Source organism: Eupeodes corollae, chromosome 3 (assembly GCF_945859685.1).
Source record: "Eupeodes corollae chromosome 3, idEupCoro1.1, whole genome shotgun sequence".
Classification (NCBI taxonomy): Eukaryota; Metazoa; Arthropoda; class Insecta; order Diptera; family Syrphidae; genus Eupeodes; species Eupeodes corollae.
The window spans coordinates 11437077-11457329 of NC_079149.1; the positions used below are offsets into that span (position 1 = coordinate 11437077).

Sequence of the window (20253 nt, forward strand, 5' to 3'; positions counted from 1 at the left end):
AAGTTTATATATTTATAATAATTTACAAAATTTTCAAAATATCTTTTTAAGTTGTTAAAGCTAGAATATTTATACTAGGACAGTTTTTAAGAGAATAGGGATTGAAAGTAACTTTTGATTTTGTGACTACACTAGACTATCAAATCATGTTTTTGGAATAAGAGTAGGTACATAAACGAATTTATACAATATAAAAATAATGTTTAAAAATGGTATTTTTAATATTTGATAAAATCCAAGTTGAGGTTCATAATCCGCCCAAAAAAGTCCTAACCGTATTTTTCAAAACCAATATACCATAAAAGATCTAGAAGACAAATATTTGTACTTCAAAAAATCATCATAATCATAAAAACCTAAGGCCTATTTCATCAAACAGTTTTTAACCTGCAACTTTGCAAAAAAAATAATATCCTGCAAAGTAAAAGTGCAAAGTGTTTTAACAATTTACAATGAATTCGTATTTTAAAAAGTTGAAAAGTAATCTTAGATTGTGTTCATTAAGACATTGGGACATTATCTTCGTTTTCAAAATATTCATTAAAACGATTCATTTTTGCATAAATTATATTTTACAATGGCTTTTCAAAAGAAACTGTAAAATTTCATTGATTAGAAAACCTCTACAAAATCAGACGTTTTCGAAATTCAAATTAATCAACGCATCAACCCTTAAATTTGAAGTTCGTGTGCTTTTGTAGATTCGTCAAATAAAAAACAAAAAAAATAGCCTATGTCTATTTATTTACTTCTTCATTTTCAAAACGATTCATTTCATTTTTTTATTAGTTTTATACAACTTTTCAAAACAAAAATCTCTTTGCATATTTTTGAAAAGTTCTTCAAATTTCTAAACATAATTTGCAAAGATTATTGTTGAGTGAAACAAAAAGAAAAAATATTTTGCAAAATAAAAAAACTTTTCCCTTTCAGAAAAATATTTTACTTTGCAAATTTGAGTTTCGTTTTGTTCAATTTAATAATTTCTTCTTTGCAAGTTTGCATTGCGGTGAAACATAATTTGCAAAGTACGAAGTAAATGTGCGAAGTTCTAAAGTGAAAAGTTTTTGGTCAAATATTTTGCTGTCAAAGTGTTCGAGAGAAAAGTTAACAAATTGCAATTTTTTGTCATTGACTATCAACTAATCTTTTCATTAAACTGAGGAAACGTGACTCGAAAAGAGCTCTGTTCACATCGATTGATGTAACTTGAGAAGAAACTCTGCGAGAAGAGTGTTTCTGTTTAATACTTAATCTAAACTCTAAAGATAACAAAATGTTTGCAATTTATTCGTTATTATAAAAAAAATGTAGGTGACGCAAGAGTCCTTAGAGAACCAGGGCCTCGTGACTTAAAACTCACAACTATTCCTGTTTGCATGTAATATTATCAGTGATGGAGGGGACCTACAATTTTAAGCCGAATCCGAACGGGTAATTTGAGAAAGCACTTTTCATAACAAGAATTATTACTCCTGGAGGATTTGGCAATTCCTAGCAAGAGGCAGAGCCCTTTAATTTATTTATTCGTCATTTAACAAGTTTGTTATTTAAAAGTACAATCTAGCAAGCCTTTAGCAGATGTTAGTTCCGATTTAATCCTCTGTGAAGAAACTGATCTTAAGTGCATTTAATTTATCAGTAAATTTGTATGGTGTTTAATTTTTGGCTAAAATTTTGTAAGAAGTTTGAAGTGACGAATAAAGTTATAATTTTCGAATAAGTGAAATATCATGAAGTTTTAATTAGATTTGCAAAAGAAGATTGACGAAATTAAGGTTAAGTGGTCACTAGATACGTACTCGTATAATCGGAGAAATCCCGGAATGAAAAAAACAACCAGAAGATCCGAAGGGATTTGAAAAAAGCATTGCCTGATTCAAGAAAATCAGCATCTATTTTCGAAATCAGCTGTTTTATGTCGCAAAAAGTAATCTAAACACTAGAAACTTAAATCCATAAAGTTAAAAAAAATCCCTCAAATTTCCCAAAAATCATTTTTTAACCATTTCCCAAATGAGTATGTTTATTAATGATCTGTCGGCACTGTTCTTTCTATCAGATTCATTTAGTCAAATCCATAATTGTGTTTTGTTTAATAAACTAAATTTGAATTTTAATTTTTGAAGTTGTTTTTATAAATGGATACCATTGGAATAGTTATTGCTGCAGTTGATGAAGAGGCAGTCCAGCAACAGGAGATAAAAATACGAAGAAGGCGACCTAGGGACACATATGCAATCCCTTTGATTTGTATGGAACTTTGTAAGTATTCAACTCTAATTACTTTAATTTTTCCATTTCCTTGATATCTGTTGCAGATTTAGAAAGAACTTCAGGCTCAACAAAGGAGCCTTCAAATACGTGTTTTAAGAACTTGAAGAGGAGCTGGAGCCAGGTGTGTTATCAATATGAATTTTAACTGAAAGTGGCTGAAGGGACAGTGCTTCATACAGTTTATTGTATTGATCATTATTTGTTGTTTTCGACCTTTAAAATCGTAAATAAATAAAATTATAAATGAGAAATAACAAGACTGAGTTGAAAGAAGTCACATTTTTTCAAATAACTATTTCAAATAACTGATTTTGTTAGTCTACGAAAGAAAAAACCTGTGGTAGAAAAGGACAACATTTTTCAAGTTTTTTCGGGGCTGGTGATACCAAATTCAAGGAATTTGGAATTTCTTACCGGATTTACCACTACGAAGTGAACTTGTTATAGATTTTTCGGGGTTCGTAGTCTTTTTTCTATTACGACGTAGCTCGTAATAGGCATAAATATTTGATCGAATGATTGTGGTAATATCGTTCATGGTTTTGCTTTGATCTTCGGGGATGGATAAAAGAATTTCTCCATCTATTAATTTTGGAATACACTTGTACCAAGAAGTTGCAGTAGCTTTAATGTTTTATATTTGTTTTAAATAAAACTTTTTGTTGTTTTTGCTAAATTTAAAGTAATGTAGCGATATTCTCCCTTATTGCGGTTGTCATTATATGAAAATGGCTTTAAAACGATAAGAGTTTTGAGGCGGTGATTGACATTTAGAAAGAAGGGTTTTAGGCAGCGCTGCCGGAATGACTACTAAGGGAGTATTCGTACACCACTTGCCTTCACCGTACTCCCGTACTCCCCTCTCTTTAAATGTACTCCCCTCGAAAATATTTTAAAGTCTATTTTGTTTAGCATTTATGTTTTACTTTAAAGTTCATTCTATCATATTTTAAATTTTCATTATTTGTTATTAATTATTCTGAACAATTTTATCTAGTATGACAAACCCTTAATGCTCTGAATGTCTGAATGCATTCATTTTTTTTTTCTATCCTGACTGTTGCCAGTATATAAGAAATATTTTTTTTTACGTTTTTATTATTTATTGTTTCGTTTTATGTACCTGGAATTTGAGTTCAAATATAAATGTTTTAATAAAGTGGTATTGTTAAAAAAAATTCAGAGTTTTTTTGTGCGTACTCCCTACCAACGTGAAATACTCCCCTTAAAACCTTTGATATACTCCCCAGCGAAAATTTGAAACGGCAGCGCTGGTTCTAGGTTAACCACAACCACGACATGCCGACTTTGACATATTAAATAGAAACAATGGACTCTTATGAGGCAATTGGAAACATTAAACCAAACTTCGATCAAGCTTTAGATCGTAAATATAGTAAGCTCGAGATCAACGAATGAATAGAACTATTTTCTATTACGTAGCGTTTTGACAGTTGACATCTATATTGTCATATCAAATTTGTTTGTTTTGTTTATTAATCTTTGTGTGTTGTTGCAGTTAGTTAACACCTCGCGCCAACACGCGCGACTATGATTTGCCAATTCAGCATAACAGCATATTCTCATAAGTTCCCACGATTGGTGGGTATCATATTCTGGACAACGGTGCATTGAGGTGAATGCACCGACACTACGAGTATCAAGGTCGCTGACGCAGCAATCATCGATGCACGCCGTTAGGTGTTATTTTAGGGAATTAGTTTTAAGTTAGGCAGTTCAATTGTGAGCCCGGACCTGATTAGTCGTTAAATAAATATATTGTCAAATTTAATAACCGTTTATTTATTCCGTAAGTCGAACCGTTGGGCCAGCCCCTCAGGGGTTGGCGTTCGCTTTTTTTTCATATACGAATCCGCGATTCGTTAATTGGCGCCCGAGCAGGGACCGCGTTGCAAAACTGTATCCTTTTCGCCTGTAGATCCTAGTTCATTACCAATACGCTCTATTTGAGTGAACGTCACTGTTAACATGGGAACACAGTTGACCATTTTGGATAATAACTAAACTTTTCGCATAAACATGGGAACATGCGAATATCTGTTAAGGCTAAAGGATACGACGGTGATGGTGATCGTTCCATTAGTAGGCTGCTTGCGGCTAAACGGGATTCAAACGACACCTCCCACGCAACACGGTTCCTTGGAAACCCTATTCCGTCGGTTAAGGGGAGTACTAAATCTAAACCCTTTTTTTTCAGGAAAAAATATTTCAACAAAAAATATATATCTTTTAAAAGACTAAAGACTAAAGCGAGGAAGTTATGATAATTGTGTGAGTGGGAAAAAAGAGCCCATAATTTATCTATATTCTATAGAAAAAGTGATCCTTGAAGCATTAAGCTATTCAAAGAAAAGATATATATATATTATTCCTAATTTGAAAAGAATAATCATATTTAATTTATTAATTGTTATTAATTGTGCAAGTGTGAGTGTGTGCAGTTATTTGATATAAAAGAAAAAAGAAGTTTAATAAGGTGAAAAATAATCTTTCATAATCTGTGCCTAGTGTCTGTTAAGGTAAGCCTACATTTTACATTTTTTTTTTATTCTTATTTTATTTTTTGAGAGAGATTTTTAAAATAAAAACATAAACTATGGATCAAGTCGCCCAACAAATTGTTGAATTGACTGGGGCAGTCAGTAGCTTGATTTCCCAATTGAAAAGCTTTGAGAGGAGAATCGAAGCTGTCGAAGGAAAAACAAATTCGTCAGCCTCCTCAGCTGCACCTTCTTCGGCTGTTAGCCATTTTGAGCTTAGTCCTCCTCAAACAGAGGCTGATCTCAGGGAAATAAGTAAGCTACCTGACTGCGTTAAAGAACTTCAGGTCTTTAATGGAAATCCTACTCAATATGTATCATGGATACATACTGTAGAGGGAATCCTTAAAGACTATGAAATAGTTAAATCAAAACCGCTTTACCGTGCGATTTTACAACACATTCGGGGTAAAATCAGAGGTCCTGCTGATGCCGCTTTAGTAAGTTATAATATTTTTGACGCTGACTGGCTCGAGATGAAATCCTGCCTATCATTGCATTATGCTGATAAGCGAGACTTAAGGACTCTCGAACATCAGTTGAACCAACTTGCTCAGAAGGGCAGTAAGCTGGACGACTTTTATGCTGCTGTTAACCACCAATTATCTCTGATGGTTAACAAAATAAAAACTGAATCGTATAGCGAAGAAACTATACGGGCCTTGGTGGAAACGTATAGGAATAGGGCACTGGATGTTTTCGTGCGTGGCCTTAACGGCGATATCTCGAGGATGTTGATGATTCAACGACCGAGAACTCTTCCAGAGGCATATTCTGCTTGCCTGGAAATACAGAATCTCAATTATAGAAACAATTCAGTGCATTCCTCTACCTTTCAGAATAGCATTACGTCTCCAATAAATCAAAATTTCAGGAGTCTTGAATTCAGACCCCATATTCCCCCCAAAAGGCCTCAGCAAAACCAAATAGGGAGAAATAACAGGTTAGCTTGGCAATCGAATTACGAAGATGTCCAACCACCAAAAGTCGGACCAAAGCCTGCAGAAAAGATGGAAGTCGATAGGAGCGTTCAAAGCAAACAGGTCAACTATGCCAACCGCCAAAAGCTCCAAGGCAACCCATTCAAGCGTAGATCAGCCTCTGACAACTTCCCCAACAAGCAGCAACGTCTCTATAATATTGAGGTAGAAGATGGTGAGGACCTAGAAGAATACTCTGCTTCCGCAGAGGAGGCTACCTCTGACGAAATAAATTTTATGACAAAGGGCCATCTAGCGTACCATACTTAGAGTATGTGACAAAGGATGGAGTAGTGTTGAAGTTTCTTGTTGATACGGGGGCCAACAAGAACTTCATTAGTTCCAAAATCGATCAGCCCTCTATATCATTACAAAAACCTTTTTCTGTTAAATCCGCGGGTGGCAGTATCAAAGTATCGAAATATGTCGAGGGAAGATTTTTTTCTAACATTGGGAATGATACTGTCCTCCAATTCTTTGTTCTTCCTGGACTTGATTCCTTCGATGGTATCATTGGGGATGATTCTTTGAAGCAATTGGAAGCTGTCATTGATAGGAAAAACAACATTCTTACCATCAAACCTAACTTGAAGATTCCACTCAAGGCAAAGTTATCAAGACAAATCAACGCTGTCTTTAATGAGGATCTTTCTGACGACGTTAGGCAAGAACTACACAAATTAATTGACAAACACCAATCGCTCTTTGGACCAATTAGCATTGATGAAGTTATAGATACTTCGGTGCAAGCAGAAATTAGGACAAGAACGGACGAACCAATATACACGAAGTGCTATCCTTATCCGACATGCCTAAGGGAAGTCGTAGAGGAGGAAATTAAAAACCTATTAGAGGAAGGGATTATAAGACCCTCTAAAAGTCCCTACAATTCTCCAATCTGGGTAGTTCCTAAGAAACCAAAACCTAATGGTGAAAAACAATATCGAATGGTCATCGACTATAAAAGACTTAATAGCGTGACTATTTCGGACGCGTATCCCATACCGGATATAAACGCCACTCTCGCCAGTCTAGGAAATGCTAAATACTTCACGACTTTAGACTTAACGTCAGGATTTCACCAAATTCCAATGAAACCCTCAGACATTCAAAAAACAGCCTTTTCCTCCATGAATGGTAAGTATGAGTTCTTGAGATTGCCATTCGGACTCAAGAACGCGCCAGCTATTTTCCAACGGACAATTGATGATGTCCTTAAACCATTCATAGGAAAGATATGTTATGTCTATATCGATGACATAATAGTCTTTAGCAAGAATGAAGAAGAGCATTTAAAAAACCTTGACATGGTCCTCGGAAGGCTTAACGAAGCTCACTTAAAAGTGAACCTTGAAAAAACCCATTTCATGGACACTTCCGTAGAGTTTCTTGGCTATGTTATAACGGCCAATGGTGTATTACCTGATAAAAAGAAAATTGAGGCTATCCGAAACATACAACCTCCAAGTAATTTGAAGGAGCTTAAATCGTTTCTCGGATTAACCTCATATTACAGAAAATTTATTAGAGATTATGCCAAAGTCGCTAAACCCCTTACCAATTTAACAAGAGGCGAAAACGCTCAAGTCAAGGCCAACCAATCAAGGAAAATATCAATAGAACTTGATGAAAAAGCCACACAAGCGTTTAATGACCTAAAAGAGCTCCTCACATCTGCTGAAGTACTTGCATTCCCAGATTTTAGTAAACCATTTTCTCTTACTACTGACGCATCCAACATAGCCATTGGAGCAGTTTTGTCCCAAGGAGACGGAGGTAAGGAAAGACCAATTGCCTTTATTTCCAGATCACTAACCGCAAGTGAAGAAAACTACGCCACAAATGAGAAAGAAATGTTGGCGATAGTTTGGGCACTGGATAACCTGAGATCCTATTTATATGGTGCAAAACAAATTAAAATATTCACTGACCACCAACCTCTTACCTATGCTTTGGGTAATCGCAATTACAACGCAAAGTTGAAGCGATGGAAAGCTAGGATAGAAGAATATAATTGTGAATTAATTTACAAGCCTGGAAAATCAAATGTGGTAGCAGATGCACTATCGAGACTTAATATTGTAAACGACCACTCGACTGTCTCAGCTAAAGCTGAAACAGAATGTGAAGTGAATGCGTTACAGAACACATCTTCAACAGACACAGCTTCCGAACAAAATTTCGCTGATGGTAGATCCGATACTGATACAGCTTTCGAACAGGTTTCCTCCTTAGGATCACAAGATGTCGAATCGGCTTCAACTGTGTCGGCCAGTGGAACAATGCACAGTGCAGAGCAGGATTCAACGGATCTGATTCCTCATGTGGAAGCTCCATTGAATGTTTTCCGAAACCAGATTATTATCAGGGTTTCAGATAATAAACTTGATTCGATGGAGGAACCACATCCCGGTTACATAAGACACTACTTCTCAACTCCGTATCTAGATAACGTTGCCCTAACAGCTGTCCTTAAAGCCAAACTTAGGCCCAATATAGTTAATGGCATTAAAATTCCTGAACTTTGTATGGAACTTCTGCAAAAGGTATATTTGGAAACGTTTTCCAGCTATAAGATTAGGCTGACACAAAGAATTGTTGAAGATGTCACAGACGAGAATCGAGTGTGGGAACTCATTAGTAAGGAACACAAGCGAGCTCATAGAAATGCTCGAGAGAACAAGGAACAACTCCTTGAAAGATATTACTTCCCGAAAATGAATAGCTTAATAACACGCTATGTAAAGTCCTGTGACATTTGCCTTACAAACAAGTATGATCGACATCCGGCGACCCCTATGTTTCAGCCTACTCCTATTCCCTCTTATCCTTGTGAGATATTGCACATGGATATTATGGAAATCCAGGGTGAAAAGTTTATATCATGTATCGACAAGTTTTCAAAGTTTGCTAAATTATTCCACATTAGGAACAAGTCCTCTCTATATCTAAGGGACAAAGTGATGAAAGTACTTCACTATTTTACAGTCCCCAGGATATTAGTTACAGACAATGAAAAAAGTTTTCTCAGCCCCATAATAATTAACTTTATCAAAATGCTCGACATAAAGATGTACCAAACACCCGTTAATCGTAGCGAGGTTAACGGCCAAGTTGAAAGATTTCATTCAACAGTTCTCGAAATTTTTCGATGTTTGAGAGCCGAGTATAAAGAACTTAAGCTAAGGGAGCTGATACACATATCGGTCGATCGATATAACAATACAATTCACTCGGTCACTGGCAGAAAACCATCTGACATGTTTTTTAACAGAAGTTCCAGAGTAAATTATCAAAAGATGTCAAATTATCGGATAAAAGTAAATCAGGAACTTAGGGAAAAGATAGAAAAAAATCAAAAGGCCAAAAACCAATGGCATAATAAAAAGAAATCTATCCCGAAGAAATACAAAAAAGGTGACGTAGTCTACACATCCTTCAAGAGGATTCAGGGCAAACATAAGCCGCTGTATCGGAAGGAGGTGGTAGCAAAAGATAACAAGGTAACCATTATAACAGACACAGGTAGAAAAATTCACAAATCCCAATTAAAGAATATTTAACTACAGAACACACACCCGCACAAAGAAAGCACACATCGAAAAAAAAAAAAATGTACCCTTGCAATGTAATGTAAAAAGACATAAAATGATAAAATGTAATGAAATAAATACATAAAATGTATAAAATAGTACATTTAATAAAATGACATAGGTAACGAAACCTTAATGTCAAAGCCAAAGCATAGAATAATGAAATGAATAAAATGCAGAAAAATTGTATATTTATTAAATGTATGGCAAAAATCATCATACTAATGAAACACATGCATACATAAAATTGCATAAAAATTGCAAAAAATTATTTATATATAAAAATTTAATTTTTTATAATATATATGTATAAAAAAAAAAAAAAAAAAAAAAAAAAAAAAAAAAAAGGTCAATGGCACCATGCCTAAACAAAAACCAAACTATATTATCTATATTATTACATAATTAATAACCATTTCTTTTTCAGAATATTAATTTTAATTTTTCCATTTTTTCTAGATATTTTAATAACGATATTACATTATTAATATTTTTAAACTTTTCATGACCTATTTTTTTCCTTATTAAGTTTATATTTAACTGATTTATTTATATTTAACCAATGTAACAAATTTAAAACACAATATAGCTTATTATTCCTAACGGCCGTGCAAGGCTTCACTATCTTCGAGTACCAGTCCCCAATGGTAACAATAAAGGAAGGACCAGGGTGGATTATCGATGGACACTTCAAATTGGTGCATTTGATCCGGTTAGATGAATTTGAAGATCTGCTCAACAAAATGACTTTAGCTGTCCAAGCTGTAATCAAGCAACCTGAAAAGAAAATCGTGGCACGCCATCACCTTACCCAGCTTCACGAACGAATCGATATGCTCAAAGGAAAAATGCATAGAAGGCAAAGGTCGATTAATTGGATTGGTTCTGCGTGGAAATGGTTGGCCGGTAACCCTGACGCAGCAGATTGGGATGAAGTGCTCAAAAACGAGAACAACATAATCGAGAATAATAATCATCAATACAAAATAAACGAGAGGATCCTTAGGATAACAAAGGATATCACCCAAAGGATCAACCAGGTCATTAACAGCACCGTAATCCAAACGTCATCGTCTAATAGGGCTATCCACGAGCAAAACGTTATGGACGAATTATTAGTGGTGAAAGAAGATGTAAACGAAATTGTTCGCGCCTGCCAGATGGCGAGAAGCGGAATCGTAAATACAAATCTCTTGGACCATGAAGAGATCAACAGGCTTATCAGCGAAGTTGAAACTTTACCATATGCTAACGTTGTGGAGGCTTTGCAATTTGGTAAACCATCAGTCTATACCAACGATTCCATCCTACTGTACGTACTATCTATGCCTAAAGTCAGCAGGACTGAGTACAACTTGTTATTGACCAGAGCGTCAATCCTGGGAGGAAAGCAAGTCGACCTACCTTATTCTAAGATTCTAGCAAACCATGAAGATACCTATGGCATAATATCCAACTGCCTTAGTATGGGCAACATGACGACTTGTGATGAAAGCTCTTTAGAAAAATTGGAAGAAGAGGGATGCGTAGTTCGGTTGCTTAAAGGAGGGCACGCTAATTGTGCAATTCGTACCAATACAGCCAGTATTACGGAACTGATCAAGGAAGACACGATATTTGTCACAAACTTCCAAGGAAAATTATATAGCAAGAACATATCAAAGGATCTCTCCGGTACATATTTGATCCAGCTCTACAATGAATCAATTCGACTAAATAACAGAACATTTGTTAGCCTGACGGCAACATCGCTTCAAGCGCTTCCACCAGTTTTAACCAACACATCCTTGAAAGTGAACAAAGTGGACATCGAATACCTTCATGACATGAGCATCAAGAACATCAAGATCCTGAATGGCCTATCATATCGGCTAAACACCTATACTGCTACGGATGTGACGATCCTCCTGATATTGGCAATAGTTGTATGGATGATATGGCGCAAGCTGCACAGGAAGATTGACTTACCAAAGATCCAAATCCTACCACCACCGGTGCTACCTACCCCTAACATCTCATCTTAAAATACTGATCTACGGGACGTAGATTTTCAAAGGGGGAGGAGTTAACACCTCGCGCCAACACGCGCGACTATGATTTGCCAATTCAGCATAACAGCATATTCTCATAAGTTCCCACGATTGGTGGGTATCATATTCTGGACAACGGTGCATTGAGGTGAATGCACCGACACTACGAGTATCAAGGTCGCTGACGCAGCAATCATCGATGCACGCCGTTAGGTGTTATTTTAGGGAATTAGTTTTAAGTTAGGCAGTTCAATTGTGAGCCCGGACCTGATTAGTCGTTAAATAAATATATTGTCAAATTTAATAACCGTTTATTTATTCCGTAAGTCGAACCGTTGGGCCAGCCCCTCAGGGGTTGGCGTTCGCTTTTTTTTCATATACGAATCCGCGATTCGTTAATTCAGTTTCTTCCCTTCTTTTGTTATATTTATAAACAAAATAAAATAAATAAATAAATTAATTAAAAAAGTGTGAGTAAACTTAAGTAACTAAATTTTCTTCTCGACGCCCAGTGTTTAAAGGTAAATTACGTTTTGGAACTTACAGAAAGAAGTCTGTCAAAGGCCGGACAAACCTAGCACGTGCTTGTGGCTTGGCTAATTATATCGTACGCAAAAAAACACCATAGGTTCTATATATTATATTTGAATACAAACTTTTAATTTTAGAGCTGTGTCGTTTTGCATTGTTTATGTTTTAAACTTGTGCTCTTGATCTTCAGATTTAATTTTAAACAATATTTAAGAACAACACCCAAAGTCTTTCTATTAAAATAGAAGCTTTGAGGCATTTTGTTTTTGTTAACGGGGTTTTCTTGGACAAAGAAGTTTGACATGGAATCAATAATAAAAACAAATAATAAAAGACTCAAAATTGTTACTAAAAAGTCTTATTTGGAGGTTAAATCATCGTCATTCGAGTTTGTAATGCACTTTTTGAATGATATAAAATCGTCAAAGTAAGCATAAAAACCCAATGGTAGAAAAATTATGTTTTTGTAACAAAAGTGCAATTTTGAATTTAGTTGCGTCTAGTTTTTTTTTAACTAAACACAAATAATGCAGTGAAATAAAGCCAAGTGAAATAAGACCATCTTTAATTGGTTATATTGCATTTTGCAAAAGAGAATGAAGACCAATTTTCTGCAACTGGGAAACGTCGCCAACGTATTTTGAGAAAAAGTTCAATTGGAAGTTATTTTTACTAAAACGACGGCTCGTTATGGTGAATATAAATAGTGCAACGTAATAAAACCAATTGCTAAGATTTTTCCTCTAGCGCTTTTTAAAAGTGAAATATGATAAATTCTTCAAAGTTGGACTTATTTAACTTTTTATTACATTCTAAATTTTGTGTTCCAAAGCAAATTGTCCATAATGAAATGAAACAAATATAAAATCGAAGGGATATGCAAGAATCTTTGACGCTATTTGCAAAAACTAGTTCACCCGTTGACAAAATGAAAACATATAGGTGTCTCAGACCTTAATAGTTTATATTTTAACAATTCCACTTTACACCAAAGAAGCAACGAATTCTCCAAGAGATTGGGGATCCTCATCTCCAAATGTATTCCATTCAAAAAACGAAGTTATAGATATGCCAATTAATTTCCTCTTAAAATATTAGCTTAGGTATGGTTACTACTTCTTCTTTTGATTGTTGTAGGTGCACAAAAAATATAAACATTGGTATATTTCATAATTCTATATTAAGTGTCATGTCTTCTCCTTTCTCAAGCAATTTTTAGGAAACGGTTTACGAAACTAATATGTATTGCGATTTTTCAAAATGGTGTCTAAAAGAATGTAATTATAAATTTCATTTAAATTTATATTTTGTATAGGTATCCTCTGTGGTTAAATAAAATACATGTAAAACACAAATTAATTTGTTGTTATATGAGAAAATAAATATTCACTATAACCTCACTCGCACATCACTGTCAGTTCATTCATCATCACAATGAAAACATACATAAGTTTTATTATTTATTTTTTCTTTATAAATCAAATGTAAACCATTAAAAAATATAAAATTTAATTCTTTCTTCTTTTTATTTTTATTTATAAATCTTACCTAAACTTTTATTAAACAAATTTTAAGTTTATATATTCCACAACACTTTTGTTTAATTTTCCAACAATGATTTCGTAGATATATGAAAAACTTCAAAATTGTTTAAATGGATATTAATTTATCAACCACACATATCCGTCTATTCCGTTGCAAGATTAATTTGGCATTAAATGTATAAAAAGTCACCGTTTTTATTCACCAATCTAAAAACCAATTCTAATAATTACGATTCACTTAACCCACCAACAAAGAAATAAAAAGGAACACCCAAAACATAAACCGCGTATTATGATGATGTTACGTACAATTAAGATTTTAATTTTATGCCGACAAAAGTTCAAAGTTCCCTTTTTTCTATCTAGAACTACACAAAGGTTATTATGTATAAATAATTCGGCGGTAGCCAAAAATTGAAGAGAACGCGTGCTATGGCTTGACCACTACCAAAAACAAACTAACAACTGAATCCGAATCGAGACGGGGCCGTAGAAACGACGTTCCACTAACGTCCTCGTCATCGTCATCGTCGCGCTTTTTTAGTTTTCTTGTTCGTGTTGTTTTTTTTTGTTGTTGTATTTTCATTTTGGTGGTGCGGCGACCGGCGTATCCATCTCGCTCTGGCTCATGGTCTGTGAAACAACCATTTCAAAGCGAATCCCATATCAAGTCACAGACTCACCGAACAGAATAGAGAGTGGGAAGTTATAACACACCTTCTTCCACGGATGATAGATAGACACAACGGCACTACACAGTGAAGTGAGTAACTAACTGGCCACGGCCACGTCCAGCCAGCAGCGCCATCTATAGTTGTTCACTATACAGAACAACCACCACCAAAGCCAGCTCCATTATCCAACCAGAAACAAGTACGGAGCATGACGCCAGCAGACAAACGGAGTCATGCGATAGGCTGAGTGCCACTTACAGTTCATTCTCTCGTGTTGAGGGTTCATTTAGTTTACAGTTGCGATGAACCAAGAGGCGTTACTTTGGAGTCATTTGATGGTGGTGGTTTGGTGTACGGCAAAGGCGCAGCAGAAAAATGTCGGCTCTTTGTTACGCATGCTGGATGGAGGCAGCAAGAGGCAAACACACAAATTGAATGCACTACCATCACATCATCAGGGTCTTGATCTGAATCCGAATCCGTTTGGTAGGTACGAGTATATCGTCATATCGGGTGAAACTGTGTGACGAAGTGGAATAGCGATACGTTTTCCAGTTCATTCTGCCACAGTGAACGGTGAACGGAGGAACGACGAACGCTAAGACGAGACGGAAACGGAGACGTGGCGTAACCGTCACAGATACATTCTCGGTTTCCGGCCAATCGCAATGGCATTGGTAATGGTAATGGCACGCGAATGCAATCAACAACCACAACGCAACGCAACGCTGCGGTGTATGTTTAATTAAAATGAGGACTTTTTTTTAACCCAAGGAGGAATAAGGTGGCATTGGTTAGATTTACAGTTGAGTTATTTCCTGAGGGTGGGGATTAGATTGAATTCTTTTTGTTTTTGTGATGTCAATCATATGAAAATGATTTTCTTGCCACAGTAAATATAGAATATAGAATATTTGAATATTAATTAAAAAAATCCACAAAAATCATCCTTTTAACCCTGGATAAGGAGGATATATGTATGTATGTATGAACTATTCTCATTTGGGGTTTATAGAGATGAATATAGTGACAAGAGAATCTTTTTGGGGGAAAAATGAATGAGTTTGTAAAATTCAATTAAACTCATCGTAGATTAGGTAGACACTTATTCATATAATATTCTTCATTTTGAGGAAGTTAAATTTACGAAAATAAATGTGAAAATAAACTTCTTATGAGAAAAGTAATTTCTTTAAGAAAAATCTCCAAAATCGTGAGAAAAAACATTCGAATTTCCATTTTTGTATTATTTATATTTTTTGAAATGAAAGAGTTGAGCAACGAACTTTAGAAAGTATATTTTTTTCGTTTTGTGTACATATGAATGAACCGCTAGGTACCTACAGATGATATAGCGGGTTCATTGATGACCAATATCTAAATATAGGTTTATTTTGCTTTATTTCGATATTACCTTTCTAAAGTAAAAGGTTAATTGATCATGGGAGCAAGAAATTCTGGAATTAAACGGATGTTGGAGTCATTTTGAATTTCTTTTGCTAATTATTAGATAAACATATGAAAACGAAACAGAAGCGGTATTACTTATATTTTTTATTTTTCAATACAAACAAAACCAGAAGCTGTTAAATTTTCAAACAAAAGTTAAACATTATTTATTTTTGATTCATAATTCTATGTTTTTTTCTACATTTGGTACTGAATAATCAAAAATGATGGTCCAAACTAAAAACAAAGATGGTTTCATTGTTAGTTTCAATATTTTAATAAATAAATTGGGTGGCCCAACAGTCAGTTCAGAACTAGGGCCTAGTGACTTTACAGCTCTTAACCATTCCCGTGTGTGAGTAATTGTCAGAGATTTACATTTTTTACATTTATTTTTATTGAACTTTTCATATATATTACAATTGTCTTAAATGAAATTTATAATTGAATATTAAATGATGAAATATTTTGTTGGCACTTAGGGGGCCTAACTCTATACATTGAGTGTTGTTAGGAATTTAAGAATAAATTTAAATATTAATGTTGTTAGATACAAAAAATCAATGAGAAATTAATAAATCCTCGGGGTGTTTAGGCCCGTTGTCTGTTGGTTGGGCTGTTAGCTGCGGTGGTAAGCTGACTCCGTGTCAGCTTAAAATTGAAGATCTCCTTCTTCGATTTTGGGCTCAAGATCCTCGGTTAGTATATCCATATCTGGGTTCAGGGTGATGTTGCTGGGAGTTCATTCGTGATCTACATGGCTGTTTGGAACAGATACTTGTCCAAAGGAATTATTTTGGCTTCGTCGTAGACTCTTTTGTTGCTGAAGTGTCTCTGCTTCTGGTTGTTGCAGCAGAACAGCAGTGCATCTCCGTATGAATTTTCTTTCGAAGACGAGAAGTTCCTTCATGGCTGTTTTTGAGATTGTGAACCACACCGGAAAGCTGTAAGCGATGATGGGACGTAACAATTGCTTGTAAATTTGGTTGGCTGGCTGAGTCTCGTTCTTCTTTTGAGGAGCGGATTAAGGCGTAGGCGGTGCAGTGCCAAATTACCCTTTCTTAAGACAGCTCTCGAGTGCGGGTTGAATTCTAACAACTTTTTAAAGTGCATACAAAGATATTTGGCCTTTCTCTTGGCTGTTATCACTGATCCATCTGGGAGTGAGATAACAATGCTTCTGCACCTTGTGTCCGATCGACCTGTATCGTTGCTGGGCCTTCGGAAACAGACTAGTTCCGATTTCGTGGCGTTGATTCTTATTTCCCATTTCTTATAGAAGTGGAACATTCTGCTAAGATGGGACTCTATCTTCCTGGCTGCAATAATGGGGGACTTCGATGAAGTGTATGTGAGCGAGTCATCGGCGAAAAGAAGTCTCAGAGTCGCTGGATGCGGGTTGGTAGCTGGTCAGCAAGCTGAAGAGGATCGTTCCAAGTTTAGAGCCTTGAGTTACTCCTGCTCTTATGATTTTTAAGAAGATTTGCATTTTCCCAACTGGTCCAAGAAGTTCCTGGAAGAAAGAAATGAAAACAACATTTTAATTAGACCGGATGGGAAACCAAGTCGGTTTAATTTATGTTTGAGCGCTTCGATCAAAACGCTGTCAAACTCCTTTTCGACGTCCAGGAAGCAGACAACGGAAACACGATAACGGTTGAGTGCGGCTGCAGTCTCACGTTGAAATTTAACCAGAAGGTGAAGTGTTGAGTGCTTTTCCTGAAAGCTAAACTGGAAGTCCGGGATTAGGTTGTTCTCGGAGCTGAAAATTTTCAGTTTTCTAAGGATGGCATCTTCTAGAATTTTACTGATGTTGAGGAGGGAGATGGGTCTGTAATTGTTGATTTGGTTCATTGCTCCTTTCTTTGGGATTGCCACAATTTTCCATCGTTGCGGGAAGTAGCATTTGTTGAGGCAGTTATTGAGAAAAATGGTTAGGAATATGAAGAACACTTTGGACAATCTCTTCAGCGTGAAGTTGGAGACTCCATCGGTCCAGCGGACTTCTAAGGTTTCAGGTGATTATTACGCTAATTCTTAATTTGTGCACAAATTTTTATATTCGATAGGGTTATCGGCTGGTTTTGCTGGTTGGTTTGGCTGAATGTTACTTCTTCATTGTTTGGTTGACCAGCTCTTGAACTGACCTCTCTATTTCCGCAAGGAATGCAGGATCGGTGGATGGAGTTGGTTTAAAGTTTTCTTCAGAGAAGGACCTGAATGCTTCAGATTTGCAGCTTATTGATGAAATCTCGATGCCATTATTCAGGATGGTGTCAGGTATACTTTCTTTGCGGCCAGCTATCCTGTTTATTTCCTTGAATGCTTTGGGAACGGGTTTTATTTCCTGGAGTCTCCACTACAAATTAATTTTACAAGAAAAGTTATATGTCTGTGTTATTTCTCTGATCACAATCTGAATGCATTTTTGCAAAAGTGCTCAAAAACCCAAAAAACTTTTTGCCAACTTTCTTATGACATCATCTTATTTAAGCTGAAGGCAATTGGGTTTCCTTCTCAATTCAAAGATTTATTCTTATCTCTTTCATTGTCAAATCTTAAGTTAGTCTTTGCTATCATGTACCCTTTCCTGAACAATGCAATAATAGCTAAACTACAAGAAAGCGTTAGGTTGGTAGGGCTTTCGACCAGCTTCTTACCGACCTGAGGCTATTTTACAATATTAATAATGAAGCGTGACTTAAGAATTTGCAATTCGCAATGTACCTTCAAACCTCTAAATCACAAAGAATTACATAGGCCGTGGTCATGCTATGCCATTTGGCTGATGTCACCTCCTTTTGTTATTAACAAACTTTCCTCTTAATAATGAAATAAACTATTATTGATTTCTCTTAAAAATACTAGTTATTTTTTCAATATCAAAATGGAACGCTTTATTGAAAAACCCTTTATTTTATTCATTTCAAAAATCGCTTACAAGGTAGGACATGACTCTTATAAAGTATTGCAAGCCTTTACATTTATTTCAGAATTTGAATAAAAGTTATAACCTAAGACTTATATTTACATATTTATATAAAGAAAAGGAAATTTAACACAAATTATTTGCCAGTAAAAATTTGAATCTAGCGATGGGCAGAGTTCTAAAGGCGTACAATATGAATACAAAATTGACGTTCAGTATTTAGAAAATTGTATTGTAATAAAAAGCAAAGGACCTTGTTGAATAAGAGGAAATTCAGCTTACCGTATAGATAATTAGGCAACTCAGAGAGCGAACGTTTATTAAGCTGTCTATTCTTCAACCAGAAATCCGTACCGGAAAAATTTATATGTGATCATAACAACGTAGATTATAAATATAGCGGCCAATATTGTTATAAGCAACATTCAATTTTGCGGCTAGTCACACAGTCTAGTTTACAAAAGATCTCACACCCATGCAGCACAGTTGGTAGTTTAAGGACCTTAGCAAGTAGCAGTTTAGTTTTGGTCGGGATGAAATTTCGAGTGGCTTGAAGAAGGCGGAGACTTCCATAGTGAGACATCCCAAGTGAGAGTGCGATTGAATACTACTCCTAAGTTTCTAGCAGTGCTAACATATTCAATGGTTTCGTCGTCAAGTTTTAACAGGTTTAAACCCGATAGGTCAAAGTAATTGCGATAGATGGGGAGGGATGTTGATTTGACAGGGTTAAGGCGGAGATCGTTCTTTTTTGACCACTGTAAAGGCGAAGCATTTCCTCGTTCAATAAAGCTAAGGCATCATTTTTAGCCCCAAAAGGTCGACTTATCAGGAGCTTCACATCGTCAGCATAAAGATGAATTAAACAATGTTTAGCAACTTGTGGTAACTCATTTATGTAAAGTGAGAAGAGGGTTGGTCCAAGGATAGCTCCCTGTGGCACTCCACTCAAAACATTGAGAAATGTGGACGAGTATCAATTGGCCACCACGCATTGTTGCCTTCCGCGGAGATACGAAAGAACAAGCTTACAGAACTCTAAGGAAAGCCCAAAGTTAATTCGCAGCTTTCTACAAGGAATTAAATGGTTAACAATATCAAAAGCCTTTGAATAATCTACCAGTGTTAGCAATGCAACATGATCACTGTCCATTGCCATTCTTATTCCATCAGTTACAAAAAGTAAGGTTTTGGCTTTAGTTAGGTTAAAGAACCAAGTTTATTTTCATAATAAAGTCTTTTTGCCGTTCTGACTATAACGACAACTTGATAACGTAGTCTTCAATACAATTTGTGGAAGTGCTCCAGTTTGTAACATCTCCATTGACTGTAAGCGGCATCTCGTCGTGACATCAGAGCAGAGATGTCGCTATTCAGCTAAGGTGGAGCCGTATGCCTAGCGAGAATGGTTTTAATAAGAACATGCCTCTCAAAAAGCTGATTGACGTTTTGCCGTAAAAATCTGACTTGATCGTTCACATTATGCACGTGGTACAGTGAGTTCCATTAACATTTTTATTGAACGTTTTAAAAGAATTTGGTTAAGACGCTAAAACCCAAAACCCAACTCAAGAAAAAACTTAATTATTTGCGTCATATTTTTTTATAGGCACCTACTTTGATGGCATTTATGAACTGGTTTTTGATATTGTATATCTGCTGCATTTTTACAATAGTTTTCTGTT

The 20253-nt window shown here is 35.6% G+C and overlaps 1 protein-coding gene across 1 annotated transcript in view; it reads right to left on the minus strand.

Moving 5' to 3' along the window:
* The window catches only part of LOC129949849 (paired box pox-neuro protein), a 36553-nt gene extending 22518 nt beyond the window's left edge, over nucleotides 1-14035 (minus strand). Inside the window, exon 1 of the mRNA XM_056061528.1 lies at nucleotides 13521-14035. The gene's annotated coding sequence lies outside the window, so the exon portion shown is untranslated. The remainder of the gene's footprint in view (nucleotides 1-13520) is intronic.
* Between the last annotated feature and the right edge of the window lie 6218 nt (nucleotides 14036-20253).